This window comes from Dermacentor variabilis, chromosome 2 (assembly GCF_050947875.1).
Source record: "Dermacentor variabilis isolate Ectoservices chromosome 2, ASM5094787v1, whole genome shotgun sequence".
Taxonomy (NCBI): domain Eukaryota; kingdom Metazoa; phylum Arthropoda; class Arachnida; order Ixodida; family Ixodidae; genus Dermacentor; species Dermacentor variabilis.
This window is the reverse complement of record NC_134569.1, coordinates 45,485,860-45,504,252: the sequence shown is the minus strand read 5'-3', so window position 1 is coordinate 45,504,252 and position 18,393 is coordinate 45,485,860.

Here is an 18,393-nt window from a genome sequence, read left to right as displayed (position 1 = left end):
CTGTATATTACTCATAGCCTTATCCTTATTTGCATCAATTTACAAACAAGGTGCATGTTTTAGTTCACTGAGGACACAGAATCAACCTACGACGTGCCTCTTATTAGGCACGTAAATATGAAAACAAAAGACGACTATGCTTTATCCAGAGTTCTCGTTTCTACTTCTACAGTTCTATATTTCTTCTAGGACAGTGAAAGCCATTGTGGATAATGACCGTATAACGCTTTCAAGTATTTGATTGAATATTTTTTCCCAAAGCCCGTAATAAACTGAACCTTTTAAAACATTGCCTTCAAGTTACCTTTAAGATGCCTCTTATTTTCTTGAAGTATAAGCTTTGCGCCCAGTTGAAGTCTTTCAGGATACTCAGGACACAGCTTGTAAATCTGGGAAACGCCCGAATGAGTTATCTCCTACAAAGGCTGTAATTAACGTACGCAGTTACAATTTTTTTTATATTAAGGACATCATCCTTCCTACTTCAGCAAAATATAAACAACACTCCTTGTTTAGTTCACCAAAGAGACGCGGGAAAGAAGCCATGTGGAGTGTATGACGCGTGGTGGGTAGAAAATGTGTATTCAGCAATGATATTCAATGCATACAATTATCATCTGCATTTTAAAATTTCACTACACGTCAGCGACAGCACACATGTCCCCCATTTTCCATTTATATAATACAGCTTCCGTTTTTGGTTCTTTCAGGGAAATAGGGAAATTTTGTAAGCGTTTCATTTGTAACGCCTGCAAATCGGGACAGAGCGAGGGTTTAGTAATTTTCGTTTAGCCCTTAATTAGCTCATATATATCAAGATTTCCCAGCACAGCACCACTCTATGGCGCGTATCTTATCTAAATACAAACTCTATCCCAGGACACAGTGGAAATCAAGGTGCCGAACCGAACCGGCTTTGAACCAAACTGATATCTTTTCCGCAATCTTGAAACCGAACCCAAACAGGAACTTTTCGGAGTAACAGTGCCGGACTGGTCGCATTTGCTAAAATTCTACGGCCGCACAGGCAGCTGCGTGACGAGAGTCGACGACGTCTCTTGCGTCAAGTCGTTCAAGCGCGCGGAATGTTACATCGGGAACAGTTATTATGCTCGTGAAAGCGATCTCATCGGCAGACACAACTGTACGCATTGTCGGCGAGTGCTGCATAGACCTATTAGTGCCCACTGATGCGCACGAGGTATTTATATTTCGCACATCAAAATTGGCAGTAGCAGCAGTTTGTGCGACTGTGGAGTTTACACTTGCCATCATCGCCGTTTATGGCCTCATCATGATCCACTGAGCCACTTCTCGACGAAATTCAAATTTGCATCATTCACAAGATGCGCTGATTTGTAATTATTGCTAGGTGGACGTGGCACTCAGCTATCACAGTTAGCGAATGCCAGTGACCTCGCATTGCACTCAATAACCCTCCCTCACAACCTGTATATCTCTATCGCACGGTGCCCACAGCTGAACTGATGGCGCGCTAACTTGTCTTGCTCTGTCTTCCTACGGCTACGGCTGGTTCGTTAGTGATTCCGAAACTCTGACAAACAAAGCATACAATTGTCCTTTCTTTCTGTGAAAACATGCCTCAACTGAGACACCTTCCAAAATTTGGAACAGAAGTAATTTTGGAATCGCTCTCTATTTCTAATTGTGTCCAATATGCCCAACAGACTACCACATTATTCAGAAGAAGCTCTACTATATGTCATTATTATTATTTTTTAACCCGCGCGTAAAGCTCCATTACGACTAGTTGTTATGCTACCAGACGGGAGCGAAGCCCCAGTCCCAATAGTACCCAGTTGACATACGCACGCCTTTTCTGTAATATGCATACCTGACAACTGTTTAGAATGTCTCGTAAAGTTTACGAATTTGTCTTCGTTATACGATTTCACGAATCGTCCGTCCAATGTTACGAAAAAATGTTCTTTGCAATTACGTTTCGCCCATCGGTCTCCAAACATAATCTTGGAAATATTATCTCGATGAAAGTAAACCAGAGCGATACTTATTTCAAGGAAGCTTATTCAGGCAAGGTCGCTGCAAGAGTCACTGCTGCTATCTCAAGACAATGTGCTGCTTGTCAGACTCGGTTCTTCCTAGTTTGTAGCTGCTTGTGTTCTGCGTCTAAATGTAGATCATCGGTAATAAATGGCGTATGTATCCCACAAACAAAAGTGTGTGCTCACCACAAAAAATTAAACAAGATAATCCGTACGTGTACGTATTACTATGATTTTACTCGATCTCCTAAATCTGGATGACTTCTTTCACTAAAATGACATAAACGCGTAATGCGCAGGTAGTCAACGTTAGGTTAGGAATCTCACTTCATATGGTACAGTATAGACCACAAGCTTAGGCAACTTCAAGGATCCAATAAAGCAGAAAATTTCGGGGATGCGTAACGCATTGCGTGGCCGCACAGCTAGGGTGCCACGAAGCCCACTGAATTTACATAAAACGCCCGCTAGATAACAGCAGTAAATGGCGCATCGTTTTTCTGATAATTGTTCTTAAACTCATGTCCATGAAAGAAAAATTGAAGATCGGTCTGCCATAGTTTTACAGACATTAAAACCAAGGTAACTTGTATGTTTCTCTAAAAGGGGTTACTGTGCGTTTTTCATCATAAGGCACGTGAATGATTTTTTTTTCACCGCACAACCAACACACGAAGGTTTGCGATTTACCCCAGTGATGTGCGTCCCTCGTGGCAGTTCATGATGGCGATAAGCAGACGCAGCGGCAGCACGCCCTGCCAGATGCTATCTTCGTTTGTGCGCGGAACGCTTGGGAGTGGTGCAATCACGACGCGCAAGCCAAAATGTCACGTAGTGTTCTTTCTTTTTTTGCATTTCGCGGGCCCCATCCTCAGTAAGCTGAAAAACACTAATACCTAACGGACAGAAAGACAGAAACTGCAAAACCTCCGAATACGGACGTTTTGCTAAGCGCTCCACAACTTTCTAATTGGAATTTTTTGCTTAACTTCGTAACTTCAGAAGTTGGTTAACTAATGTTGACTGATTATCTAATTAAGCAGAATAAAAAGAAATAGCATGACACACTACATACAAAAGTGAGCAACATGCATTTGGTCGCGTCGTCTTAGCGTGTATCGGCATATTTTAAAACTCTGGCTAAAGTTAGCTGAAACGTTCTGTAGATAACTTCGTCGTTGGAACTATTGTAAATATATACTAACAATTACGGGTTCTCTGAAATTGATAACCGTCTTTTGCCTAGAGTGCGCAGAAACTGGTGAAAGTTCACTACCACTTTTGCAGTAAGGAAACTGTGGAATTCTATTCCAGATTCCATTAAATCATCACCCGCAGAGTATGTATTCCAGAACCATGGTAGGAATTATTTTACGCAATGACTCTCTTCGTCCTAGCAACTGACTGCTGTGATTGTAATAATGTTATTTGCCATATACTTCCATATCTGTGGTATTGTTAACTGGTATTGCTTGGTTATTAGAAAAAAAGGTTTTGTCGTTTTTACTAAACAGCTTTACATTTTTTTGCTTATTGCATTGTTCTTTTCTTTTTAAATTGTCAATTAAGTTACCGCAACCGCTGCTTGATGTATCTTTCTTTTTTCATTTGGTCATGTATTCGAGTCCTGACATTACCTAATTTTGTGGCTCCCTGTGTATTAGCAATATTGTTTGCAATTCGAGGTAAAACTCACATCGTTGATGAATAAACTTGAAACTTGGATGCTGGTGCTAGTGATGTTGATCAATAGAAAGAAAAAAAGAAGCCAGGCGGCTGGTCATCTTATACTCCAACGTACTCGTTTATGCCCAAAGATAGCCTGAAAGACTCGGTGAATAAGTGAGGAGTGAAGCATGCAAAAAATTGCAGATTTATCCAGCCGTTTATTGCGTAAATATGCCGTCGCGTTCTTCTCTTGTGCTCAGGAGAAACAACGGGTAGTCTCGTTGGAGAACTGGTCGATGAACCAGGTGACAAGCTTTCCCCATTCGCATGGTCTTTCTTTGCCCCGTATTCCATTCAACCTCGTTGTAGTCTTAGATTTGGCAGACGACATTTGGATCACCACGGAGTCCTGTCAATCACGTAGACGTACCTTGAACGGAGAGAAGATGGCATGGAGTGAACTGAGATTTGATATTTTCTTCACTATGAATTTGCAAAGTTCTTCGCAAAAAAAAAAAAAAAGCTACACATAAGCGATTCTCAAAACGTTAAACCGCAAACATTTTTAAGGGGTTAATCATGAAACACCGCAGGTGTATCTACTGCATAAAAAAGGAATTAACCACACAAAGCTAGGCGTTGTGCCGTGGGCACCGGAACTGAAAAGCATGCTATCGTTTCCTCATTCGCTATGTGAAATTAAAGAAGGTATCTTGCATGTCAGCGTAAGAGAGAGAGAGAAAGCGAGAGAGAGAGAGAGAGAGAGAGAGAGAGAGAGAGAGAGAGATAGATAGATAGATAGATAGATAGATAGATAGATAGATAGAGAGAGAGAGAGAGAGAGAGAGAGAGAGAGAGAGAGAGAGAGAGAGAGAGAGAGAGAGAGAGAGAGAGAGAGAGGCAAAGGAAGGGCAGGTAGATCAACTAGACGCACGTTCGGTTTGAATCCTGCAAAGGGGGCATGGTATATTAGGAACGAAGGGAGAGAGCAAGAGGGAGAGAGAGCACTCGTAGCGCACACACGGAAAACTGAAAGCCTCGCATAAGGGTTTACCGATGAAAGATATTCTATGGTGGGAAAGCCTAGAAGGGTATAAAACAAGAATTTGGCAGAAAGAATTATTCTTGTTATTATTGTGTTCTTTAAACCTATATTTCCCTGCAGTGCTGTTTTAATGTTTATTATATGCATGCGCCAGCACTCAGACATTAAGGTTGTCTCTGGGCAAGTCATATTTATAAATTATTATTATTGTTATGAACGTCGTAAACATTTATAACTACCACACAAAGTACGAGAAACATGGCAGCAGTTGTTTCCTGAAAGGGATAACACTACACACACCTGCGTGATGGGGAGAGAAACAAAATTATGGCGTTTTGATTTCTCTGCAAGGCTGTAGGTGCATGCAGGAACTTAGAGCACTACGGGTATAGGGAAAGTAGTCACAATGATATGGGTAAGCAATGTGCGATCGGTACAATGGCTCCGGTTAGTACGTTTCGTAAGCCCTAAGTTAATGTTCGCCTAACACGCACTTTGGCGGTGGAACCCAACTCGGTTCGTTGAGCACATTGATGCAACGTTTCATCACGATGAGTCCGCACCGAACTGTCTTGTAATTCCGCTGAAGCGCAGGTAGGAAACTCTCACGCGTTTGCACCCCTCGTTGCAGTTGACGCAGCGTTTACTCCGCGCGCAGCTTTGCCAATTTGTTTCGATTTGCTACTGGCAGTCGAGAAAACTATACCTGGGCTCTCAGTATCTGGGCCGGGACATTGTTTCAATTTCATGCTGGAATCATAAATACGTGGAAGACATAGGCAAAAGCTGCCTGGGCGGTAATATACAGAGGTTTATAGAATCTAGAAAACAAAGGAATCTACTATTCATTGATGCTGTCCCGTCATAGACGGTTCATGTGCCACTCGCACGCGGTGAGTTAAAGGGCCTCCAGAGGGCGTTGAGTGGGTGTTTTTAGTATGCGGCTTGTATGCGGCCTGTATGCGGTTTTTAGGGTGGTCAACATAGCAACAAAAACGTCAAGCGGAAAGTCAGAGAAGCTGAAATAATCTGATGGGTGGCGGCAATGGAAATGAAACCTGCCATGAGTAACTACTTAAGAGAAAAAAAACGAAATAGGAAAGAAACGATTTATGATAACTCAAAGGGAAGCTCATGACTTTTTGCAGCGAGATCGGGATGCCTTAGAACACGCACCTATAAAGCGAGATATAAGAAGGAAGAAGAAACATCTGCTTGCTGCGGTAAGCTAAGGAAACGATGGAGCATGTTTTATTAGAATGTGAAGACGTCTGCCCAGCGGTCCATTTAGGCACCACTGACCTCCGTGAAGCCATCGGGTTCAGCGAAGAGCAGGGGAAAAGTAAACGTGTCCGTAGTAGAGATTAATTAGAGGCGATTGGAAGACTGGTGCAAGAAAAGTAGGGAAACGACAAAAAACGGGATGTACAAAAGCAAAGTTCACAATAGGGGTTCAGAAAATTTAGTTGTGGGAGTTCATAGCGTTTTTTTTAATCTAGGTAGGACATTAGGCAGTATAATAGCAAGATCTTGGTGGCGCAACCCACCGCCTCGTTCCAAAGGGGACGCTCATAACGTCCGTCCGTCCGTCCGTCCGTCCATCCATCCATCCATCCATCCATCCATCCATCCATCCATCCATCCATCCATCCATCCATCCATCCATCCATCTGTCCGTCCTTCCGTTTGTCTGTCCGTCCGTCCGTCCGTGGTAGCTGCCAGCACGCCGCTTACATAAACATAGCTAAAACACCGTTTGAGGAGTTCGAGCTTAATGCAGAATTTTGTTACAGCTTCCAATGCTGCGTTATTCGGACTAAACTCGCAAATTCTTCATTCAAGTTGGGTGACAACTGCCGTCAGAAGTTGGCAACGCTGAGTCGGCGCGTTTGTGATACGCCGGGCCCGTCAGAGGTCTGTCAGATGTGAGAGGTGTCGTGCCAGCACTTAACTCGTCGAAAGCGGCGACGGTGCTAGTAACAAGGGGGTTGCTACAAGTGGCGAGTGTAAGTTCTAGTCAGACCATGGGAAGACGAGTGTGTAGCGTTTTAAAAGTGACCGGAGAATGCAGATAATTACTTTGCTCCAAAAAGTTCGCACATATTGAGAACTATAATTTACTCACTGTTCATCTCCAGGGCTCTCTTCCTCCATTTTCTTACTGTCCATGCCCATGACGATGTACGTTTCGTTGTCCTTTAGGCGGAAGGAGTCTCAGTGGTCGCGAGCCTTGATCTGTCGTATTTTGTTGACGAGCTCGGTTTCCGACTCACCGCCTGCGTTCACCAAACCAAGAAGGAATATTGTGTGTTTCTTTATTGTTGTAAACATTCCGCGAAAATGACATTCAATATCTACCAGTATTCGTTAGGAGTTCAAGCTTTTATTGCGAAAGAACTCTCTTATAGTAAAAAGGCAGCTTCATGGTCTATTGCATTGCCAAATCTTAATTTGCGGTACCTATAGCGACGCCCCCAATAAAAGATTGCTACACAGAACGCACAGACTGTATAGGTTATGCCGACGACAGAGTGTTTATTCCGTCCGCAATATTCTCGCTGATTTATAAGCGGATAACCTGCTGGGAGAGCAGTACTATCCAACAGCCGTTTCAAGGAATCGTTTAAATCATTGAAAGCACGTGCTGTAGATCATTACGGACATTCCTCTAAAGCGGTGGGTCCCACTCAAATAATATTCAATATCCATCAGAATGCCTGTAATGGTGCTTGCACATGACCGACGTTTCCACAGAGAACAGTTTCGTGGGGCGTATTGGCTTTGAAATACATTTCCACGGCGATCCAGGAGAGCCGTCGACAGAGCCGACACATGCTCTACGCGAATGCCTACGCTACGCCATCTCTACGCCAAGGCTGCCGGCAGGCTGGTTTTAGACTACCGTAAAAATGGAGGCTGCAGAGAGAGAGGGAGGGCTCTTTATTTGAAAAACAGAGAATTTTGCCGGCGCGTATGTAACCGCTGGTATGCTACTCTGTATAGGGATGGGGAATGGGATTAAAAGATTCCAGAAAAAAGTGGGAGAAAAAAAGGATAAAAGTAAATATGAAATGTCCAAGTGGACCTAATACTAAAGCTGTCGTTTCACTAAAGCTGCCGAGTGAGGATTGGCTTGTGGTATAAGTCATGAAAGCAAGCAAGTCGCGATGCTTTCCATCCGATTTCTAAACTTTAAAGCACGAAGTCATGTTTTATTTTGGTATACGCTTGAATAAGGTGAGTAATATTCTGTAGTGAATAGAGCTGTTTTTGTAATTACTCTAGTTTGTTAACAAGGTATGCTTGGGCAGAATTCTAGAATACCAAGGCATATTCTACTTTGTATCTTACAATGGAACCATATGCAAGAATTGTAGTCTTCGTGTTAGCACGTTGGAGGGAGCGACTGATGAAGCCGGGAGTTTGTACGCGTTGCTCAAAAGAGTGCTAATGTGGACGTTCCACAATATATTAGTTGTCGGATGGACTTTTAAGTATTTAAACGATAGCATAGATCGAACAGGATCAGCATAAAGTTTGTAAGTGTAAGATAAAATTTAGCTGCGCGTAGTGAATCGCATTAATTTAGTAAATATTCATTGCACTCTTAAACATTCCGTACAGAACTGAGCACAGTCCTGTTTAACTTTCTATCCTCTAATTTACCCTTAATTTATTTGCATTGGACGATCTATGTAAGTCCTCCTCCATTCGACTTACGATTCTCTCGCATTTTCCTTGCTTTTCCTCTTTCGCTGCGGTGTCGCATGGTATACGTATTTGATCTTTTCGGTATCAATAATTTCTTGAATGTTAGAGGATTTGGCTTCTTTTCATCACTTTTTGTGCTCACATTACATGTACAGGTAATGGTATGTTCATAAACAAACTTAAGTATTAGAATTCGGAACATGTTCAATTAAAACGAGAGAAACTTAATACACACACAAAAGAAGACGGACGTGAGAAAGAATGAAGTGCCATAGAGAAAGAGAGAGGGAAGATAGGAAGGTAGAGAGATTAACTATAGTTTGTCCGGTTTGCTATGCTACGCGGCGGGAGGAGAACCTACAAGACCCATGTGTAGCTTGAGAGAAATTAAAATCGAATTTTAGGGTAAACTTGAGCCTCCTTGCGAAAACTTAATTTCTTCGTGTTCAATCGGCAAATTTCGAACGTGAGACCGACGGGAGGAGCCAATCTCTCACCAGGTTCATAGTAAGCGTAAACCTTGACCGAGCTCGACAGGAGCTTTCCCAGAGTAAAGTCCTGCTGAAGTCCGAACTGGACGCACGCGTGCCTGTCCGCGGGAATGGACGGCAGGTAGAAAATCACGTTTCGATGGGCCACCTCGAAGTAATCCACGTGTCCGTCGGCGACCAACTGCAGAATAAAAATACACCCTGGAGAACGATGGGCATGCAAAGCGACGAACACATAAAAGTTAATCCGCGTGTGAAGTTACCATGGATCGGGCAAGCAGGCTGGCGAAAATACCGGGCGTACCAATTGGGCAAAGCATGTTATTATAGTAGAGCTCCCGATACAAATAAAAAAAAATCAACCAACTACCATTATGAGGAGTGCAGGCTGAGAGCTTGTGAATGTTAGCAAGTAGGCTGAACGCACACTCATCCCCAAAGCGTTGCGGTAATTTAAAATCAACCAGTGCCTTCAAAACTTAAAGGGACACTAGAGCGAAACAATAAATCAGTTTAGACTAATGAAGCATTGTTTGAGAACCCTGCAGGCAGTCATTTTAAAAAAAGATAGTTTGCTTATTCGACGAGAAAATGAAGGTCCAAGTATCAGTATTTGAATTTCGCGCCGAAACACCAGCGCCGGTATGTCAGCGTGACGTCAGGGATTCCAAAGTATGTTTTCGCATTTGGGCCGCGTTGGATGAATAAAGATTCCCGAAATTTGCCATGGTTAATACTTGGTTCCTTTAGAACCCAATGTAGTCAATCTGTACCGCTATATATAATTAGTAGGCCCTAGAAGATGCCATCAAAATCGAAGACGTCACAGCCCCCAGGTGCGGGAATTTAAGTAGGCGTCGCCACCCGTATTTCGTTCTTGCGCTTTTTCTGGCTTACTAAACGTGTTATCGTTGTAGGAGTGGTGTTTTTGGTGTTGTATAACGGTAACTTACTCATGCAGAAGAAAACATTTTTCACTTTAGTGTCCCTTTATGTTCATGGTGTCAAAAATGGGGTATGGAGAATAATAAAAAAAAACTGCTTACACACACATAACCAAAAGAAAGGGAGCGATCTCGTTCACATATAATATTCCAGATAATATACTTGTAAAAGTATGTAGTTTCAAATATTTGGGTATAAACATAACAGATAAATTGAACTGGCGTCCCCATGTTAAAAATATTTGTCGATCAACATATCAGATGTTGTGCTTCCTGCAAAGGAAATTGCGCCAGGCGACGAAAGAAGTCGAGTTGGTTGCATACAAGACATATATCCGTCCAAGCCTACAATACACTGGTGCTCTGTGGAGCCCCCATCAAAAGGTTTTAAAACATAAACTAGATCGAATTCAGAGAATGTCAGTTCGCTTTATCTGCTCTAACTATCGACGAAGTGATTCGGTAACTGAAATGTTAAAAATATGTAACTTGGAACCACTGCAATCAAGAAGACAGAAGCAGCGATTGAAACTGCTTTTTCAAATACTAAATGCAGAGGTGAAAATAAACAAGGATGATTATCTAACGCTCTTTCACTAAAGGTTCCCGCGAACAACACGCAGTACATTCGTGGAACTAATAATAGCTCGACCAGACTTATCCCGCTTTTCTTTCTTTCCTGACGCTATTAAACTGTTGAATGAATTAGTGAATGATGTGGAACAAAAAAATACTGTGAGTGATATTGAGGTTGGTCTTCATAAGTATTTCGCTCAAACTGTAAGCTTATTATTATTCCTTGCATGTAACTGTGTTTTTTCTACAAATGTTCCATGTGTTACAAATGTTCTCCTACAAATGAACTTCAATGTTTGTTCTATGTATAATTCAATTATTGACCCTCCCAGTAACGACCCTCAAGTGACGGTTAACAGTTTGACTAAATAAATAAAAATATATATATGCCGGAGCAGCACGGCGGCGGGAGGGGGGGGTAGCAAAATCGCAATCGTGGAGGTGCTTCGGTTCTTCGTTTAGTTGTTATCGCACTAAAGACATCCAATTATAGTGACCGCTGTACCTTCAGTGAAAGAGATAGCGTGCGGCATGGACGTTCCACTCACTTGCGTAAACTCGGAACATCCTTTGGAGGAAGACTCGCCGTCCCAAGTTGTGCAGCGAGATGGTGACCATTTGTGGACTACCACTCACCATGGCCACCACGGTCTTGTTGGCTCCCAGTCGGAGTACGTTCGGAGTCACGACGATGCACTCGCTGCGAGTCGTGTTGTGGCACAATATCATATTTGTCGAGGACAGTGTCAAAGAAGAAAGTAGCGAGTAAAGAGCACGCACACGCACGCACGACCGTTTGCAAAGACTGCATCCGTTTATTCGTTCCTAGTGAGAAGTGTAATGAACAGGCACCCTGGACCGCAGAGATAGCGTGGACATGAGTATCATAACGGAGCTGTCAGCTCGACATGTTACTTGTGGTTAGCGATGCGAACGCTCGAAGGTTGTGTGGAAGGCTGGAGGCTCGCCCAGCAGGCTGAGGGGGGGGGGGGGGGGGGGGGGGGAGCGGACGCTCGCCACGATCGCGGCCGGGGCTCGGTACATGAGAGTCAATACAGCGGTCGCCAACCACCCGGTGTGTTCAGGAGGAAAGCGTTCAAACGCGTATACACAGCTCAACACTCAATGCATGCGCAGGGGAATTTTCAATTGTCTCTGGCAGATGGTAATCCAAGTGGCGCTGCAAATCCGCTACTTATAAGAAACTTTCAATATGATTAATTTCACAGTGGTGTCTCGTAAGATTTCCGTTAATAATGATACGTAACCGGCTTCAATAAACATGACTTTAGCACAAAAAAAAAGTGATACCTAATCGCTTGCCTGCACCCGTCCTGTTGAGCCGGTGACTGTGCATACGAGCAACAGCGTGTAGGCCGCGGTCATCGTGACTGCCCGATGCAGAGTGACCAAGGTCTGGTGGAGCTGGCAAAAACGAGTACTGCAGACCAGGAACTTGGCTCGCAACTCCATTTAGACCCTCGACCTCTTTCGTCACGTGGGAGCAACGGAGCGACAGCCTGCTTGGCTGTGGTATCGCCTCGAGATGGAAGACAACGAGCTAAGCTTAGGTTACGCGGATGCACCGTCCACTGGAAAAGCAGCTTGTTCCTTGATCTTCTTTATGAGCCGCGCAGCGTGTCAATTTTCCTTACGCCTGCACAAGTGTACGAAAAAGTAATACGGGCAGGATCGAAAGTCCACGGGATGCGAAAAAGCTCACTTTCTAAGCCTGGGTACGCACCCTGCATTCCAGTTTTGTTTACCAGTGCATAAGCGATCAATATAATAATGTTGTACTACATTTTAATGGCTGCAATCTAAAACCGGGCTAAAGTTCGACGCTATCGCCATACCCTCATCCGGTAAATTTTTCACCTAGCCTGCACACAATTGAATGAAGCATACATGAGATAACGACAACAGCAAAACTGTGGCCCTTCTGCTGCCCCCGCACAGCATACATGAAACAAAGGTGCGAAGAAGGTAATATTTTTAATGGAATGCCTGGGCCGGAATAATTTAATTTATCACTTCCTTGACAGTTTGACAGTACAAGATCGCGCGACATGCTGAATGTACTGTGATTTTATTCAGGCGGTTGTTACCTGCTTCACTGGTGCAAATGATGATGCGTTGAAGCTGTCGTCTTCCGTCTTCTCCCATGTCGTTTCTTCACCACGCAATTCGTCGTTGCGGGAAGGCCGGAAACGGAGTGCCAGCATTGTCCGCGTCATTAAAATCAATGACTCAATCGGGTAAGTAAGACAAAAGGGTCGATGAACTACACACAACGAAGCGCCGGTACCGTCCGCGGCTTTTGTTGCCGGCTTGTCTCTCGTGGTTCTCGCTTTTTTTTTTTTTGCCAGCGCTAAATATACTTGTCAAAACTTTTATATTTGCTATGTACGACCAATATGCTTCTGCGTATAATAGGGGCTACCCGTCCCCAGCGATCCAGATCAAAATCGGTAAATCGATTCCGAATACTGGAAATTCTGACTAAACACCTTGAGCCCTCATTCTCTCGGTCTATCTTTTTCTCTAAGCTCTCACGAAGGACGTAGATATAGTGCTCCTTTTGGAGCAGCAGTCGCTAAAAAAATTTAAGCATTGTTGGCTCTGTCCAGCCGACCAGCCTTTTCACTGGGCCGTCAACGTCAGGTCATTTCCTCTCCCCTCGCTGCTTTCTCAACCTCAACTTCTCATACGTCATGCGGCGAAAAAGAATATAACTCTGCCCACTGTTGTGTGTGCTGAAAGTTTGTACATACTTGTTACTGCGCAGCATATGTGCACGACCGCTTTTTCATTTACGGTCCGGCTATGTTCAGTTTCCGCACGCCGGCTTTAATTGAAAGACCGCTTCAACGGGCTCAGCCCGCTCAGTTATGTAACCTTCATGCTGCCAGTCAAGCAGCAGGAATAACGGTGGATCGATGTTTAGTCAACGTTTTTTTTTTTTGTTTCTGGAGGCCAAGACATGACACCTACGACTGCTACTGAGAACCAAGCTCATGTTCCTGCTGTTTCTGTCGCACGCAGTTGAGAGTGGAACGCGCCGACAACTGAAGTATCATAGCCTGCTTGAATTAACCAGGTACAGCATACATGTTTTTCATTACATCAATATTTATACATCTCCATAACCTTTTCCCCCCTGAAGGCTTCTTTATCTACCTTGCACCGCTACATATGCAGCTGCTACGTCGAGTGCCACCCGGTGCAATAATATGCAGCTGCAATGCAAAGGGCGCGCGTACAGACGCTACGAGGCTCGTATCTCACATCGCGAAATGCGAAGGTTGTGGGTTCGGTTTCCACCTGCGGCAAGTTATTTTTTCATCCACTTTAATTTCCATTAATTCATCGTCTCTTTATTTCATTCATTAAGCACAAGTAATTTCCCCTATGTTGTCATCGGTGTCAGTGTTTGTTGGCTTCTCATGATATCGTAAGGCAAGTGGCATGATACGATGCTAAGGATGATGATGATTTATTGGCATCCCCTTCGAAACATGGCGGGGACATAGTCACCTAGCCAGCTTGATTTATTCAGGTGTACAATGTATATTTTTTTTCTAGCATTCTTGTGTTACACTCTTTTTTACACCTCGAACCTTCTTTAACTGGCTCGTACCGCTACATGTGCATCTGCTACATGGTGTTCTATCTGGTGTAAAATAATACGCAAGTGCAATGCAAAACGTGCACGCATCGACGCTACGCAGCGCGCATGTCACATCGCGTGTCGCCTGGCGCACAAGGGCGTGTTTATGGGGCATTCTTCCGCTGCATACTCGCAAGCGCTGGCGTGGCTCAGTGCCCCCCCCCCCCCAGTAAAAGAAGAAAGAAAGTGCAGAAGGTGCTTCATTCCCTATGTACCGGAGTGGGTTCCAAGATGGTTGCACGTGCCTAAATGCTGATAACTTGTAGTCAGCAAACAGCTGACGGTTCTACGTACTATGATCTTCTTATTCTGTTCTTCTTAGCTCGTAAACTCTGTGTCAAGCGAGGCAGTAAAGAAAAACAAAACGCTGGCGAGGCTCAGTGGTAGAGTAGCTGACTCCCACGCAGCGGTCTCAGGTTTGATCCTGGCGGGAACTTGAGCGGGTGAGTTCAATTCAATACTTGAATGTCACACTAGATGAGCATCTTCATTGGAAGCCTCACATTTCATTGCTGTGTAAGAAGTTGAGCAAGGCTTGTGTTATGCTGCACAAATGCCGTTATTACTTCGACAGTACCCCTCTGAGAGTAATACACTTCAGCATGGTTCGTAGCCATCTATCCTACTGTATTGCATCCTGGGGTAACACGTACTTTTCATATGTAGAACCTATTGTGCTTCTTCAGAAAAGGGCCTTGCGATTTATGACTTTTTCGGATTACAATGCTAAATCAATGCCGCTGTTTCAAAGTTTAAACACACTGCCTTTCAATTTATTACTGAATTTTAAAACTGCACTAAATAATCATGATAGCATAACCACTAACTGCCCTTTGAGTTTATCTAATTTTTTACATTCCAGAAGCAATACACGCAGCGCACTTAAGGGAAATTTTCTCGTGTCAGAAATGCATAATGTATATGGAAGGACAAGGTTGAACAACGCTGGAGCACTCCTATGGAACAGCTTACCATTGGAAGTAAAACAAGCAAAACTGTTTTCAATATCAATGAAATCCCATTATCACTCACCACTATTGTCCGCATAGGGTTTTCATCTCGCTGGTGTACACATCTGTTTTGCTTTTTTCACTTGCAGTGTATAGTTACTACATACAATTTCCTTGTCGTAGCTGTTACACGTACTCTGCCTTGTGTCTAAAAATGAATATTTAGGTATATATGGTTTACTTATACTTTGTAGTACTGCCGTTATGATTGTAAATAATAATTAGCATGGATCACAACTAGCCTTGAGCTAGGGATTCAGATGTCCTGTGCATTATTTCCTGCGTACTTTTCCTATTTTCAATAAACTTCAACTTCAACTTAAAAAAAAAAAATAGAAACTGTGTATTATTTTTTTTTCATTCCCGGCGATAGCTGCTACGCACACCGGACACCGGCTGCGGCGGCGGACAGGATCACCACATGAAACGGCTGTTGGAATGAGCCCATAAAGGCACGTTTGTTGTCCGCCTTTATCGGCGCGCGGGCAAGCGTCGGGTGCGTCGGAGCGCGTTGGACGCGTCCTGCTACGTTGGCTGCGCCAGTGCGTCGAACCATCTTCGGTCGAGCTGTCATCCTCGCCAACGTCACGCAACATGTACGCGCGCTCGCGCTACGTCAGACTATAGCCCTCAACAGCTTACGCTGTAAAAGCACGAAGAATGTTTACTGCAATAAAGGCATTTCGCCGAATTGACTCGGCGAAAGGTCTGCGTAGCCGCGTGACGAAGTTGACCGATCATATTCTGGTCAAAGGGATTGAAGTGCTAAACACGCATCACCATGTTTCATACTTCCATTCGTGTACACCTCTTTTCAGATGATTCCTTCATCACTCGAAAAATGTTGCACATTGCCTGCAAGTCACCGTTGCATCCACGCGCATAACATGAGGCCATATGAACTTGTGTTTGAATTTAAGCAGAAGGTGGCCAACAGTTCCGTAAGTTGGAAATAAAATACAATTGGGCATTGTTTGTCTGCTTTCACAACGTCTGTCTCAAACGATGCAAGAAATAACGTTGTTACTCAGATGCCAGCATGTCATTTTCTTTCATGTTTCTGGTAGATGGTTGGCTCCACCGGTCGTGCATATTGCGTTTTATCTTGGCGTTATTTTTCACGGGACGCGTCTATCACATTCCACTTCGCATCAGGTGGGCGTTTTTGTTTACTTGTTTATTTGTTTGTTTCTTCTGGTCTCGTGACTCATACCCAATATTAGGGATTGACGAGGAATCAGGCGGATATAGCAAATTAACCTAACAATTCAGTTTCACTTGCAAGTTTGCGAATAAAGGATAACTTCCCCATCGCGGATACAAGAACATGAATCTGGCAGCATGAATTCAGATATATGCATTAGCCTTAATCGGTTACGCTTCTCATATTGTTCTTTAGTTGTGCTTTTGAGTGCCTTAGACATAACGAATGAGTATTAATTCTTTTTTTTTTCTTCAGCGCAGGCAGCCTGTGTTCAATGCGCTGTCGCATCCATGAGTAAGCGTGGACCGTCCATCCGCCGTGGTTGCTTAGTGGATTTGGCATTGCGTTGCTAAGTCCGAGGTCGCGGGATCAAACTCCGGCCGCGGCGGCGGCATTTCGATATGGGCGAAATGCGAAACGAAATTGGCAGTGGCTTAGCTCGGCTACGCCAGGATATACGCAGCGAAAGCTAAGGCTTAGCACGTTTAGCCTTGGTTAACCTGGATGGCAACTCCAGGTCAGTCTGGCTCTAGCTGTGCTGCGGCGTTTAGCCAGTCGTTCGGCGCGCTCTTCGTCTGTTTCCTGGGCGATTCGTTTCCTCTTCACCTCGTTCCAATGTCGATTCCAGGCCTCCTCCTGGTTATCAGAATTGTCGCATTCCATACTGCCGCCTCAACTGTGGTTGCGGCGCACGCGAGCTCTCCTTTTCAATCCTCCGACATGTTATCAGGCATGCGACGCAGGTGGCGAAGCGAGTGGACGCGAGCGCAACGACGAGGAACGTGGTGTGACGTCATGTGCCTCATCGGAGCACGGCCCTGGCGAAATCGCAAGTTCGCGGCGAGTAAAGCTTTCGCTTTCAAACGCCCGTGTACCGTGCATTGGGTTCACGTCAAAGGGACACCAAACACAAATATTAAGTCAAGCTGAAGTGATAGATTAATGTTCGAGAACGTCTAAGGCGTCAATAATAATGCGAACAGAGCATTAGTAATCTATAGATTGAGTTAAATGCAAGACACGATTAATGGCTCCCCCGGCAGATTCAAGTACACTATATATGACGAAGGCACTCCTCATTATAATTCTGTCGCGAGTACTCAACCACTCATGCTAAAAAGATTATTGTATTAAATTACAAGACGAATGACAGTGCTACTGGTCGAGTTCAGTTTTATTTTTAGAAGAAAGAACTCATTCATATTACCGTTCGCAACGACGCGGTCTGCGCCGCCTGCGTTTCCCCGTTCTTTATCGCGAAGTGCATCCCTGGTTTGGCTGGCTCACAAAACTCACAAAAACTGAAAGTAGCAGAGAATGCCACGTCCGTGTGATGTCCCGGGATTTCCGAACGGTCCACGCCACTTGAGCTAGGGCGGTTGCAGCGGCTAATCCCCCCCAACGCTCTGTCTTAGTTCAATTTCTCCATGGCCGGGCGTTTGCATTTTGCGCAGAAAATCATAGCGCCGTCTGACGTGCGCCTTTTACTCACTGACGATGACGTCATATGCAACGGCGCCACTCTCCGCTAGGGGGCGGGAGATTTGCATTGCGCTGATGGAATGCGGACCCTTCAGACGCAATTTTTTCGCAAACTCCTTTTTTGTCTTTTTTTGTCACGAAACAAAGGATGCGATGTGTCCGGATTGGTATTCGAACAACCCACGTCGACTTAGTATTTGCATTTAGCGTCCCTTAAAAGAACCGCAGGTGGTGAAAATTAATCCGCAGACCCCACTAAGGCGTGCCTGATAATCAGATTGTGCCTTTGGCTCATAAAACCCCTGAATAATCATAATAATAAAAAAGCCGTCGCAAAAAAGAAAAGCCAGACGAAAGCTATAGAAAAACGAAATATACGTCCTCTGAGGACGACACCACAGCCAACACCATCATCCTCATCACAGCAACTTTGCAATGTGAACTGTGCTTGTAAGCCTATTTCGCTTTCGTTTTACTGAAATTCTAGCTGAGGCTCATTTTACAAATATTTCTTGAAGAACGTGTAGTCTATATACTAGTATACATCTTTAGAGTCTCTAAAATTCCA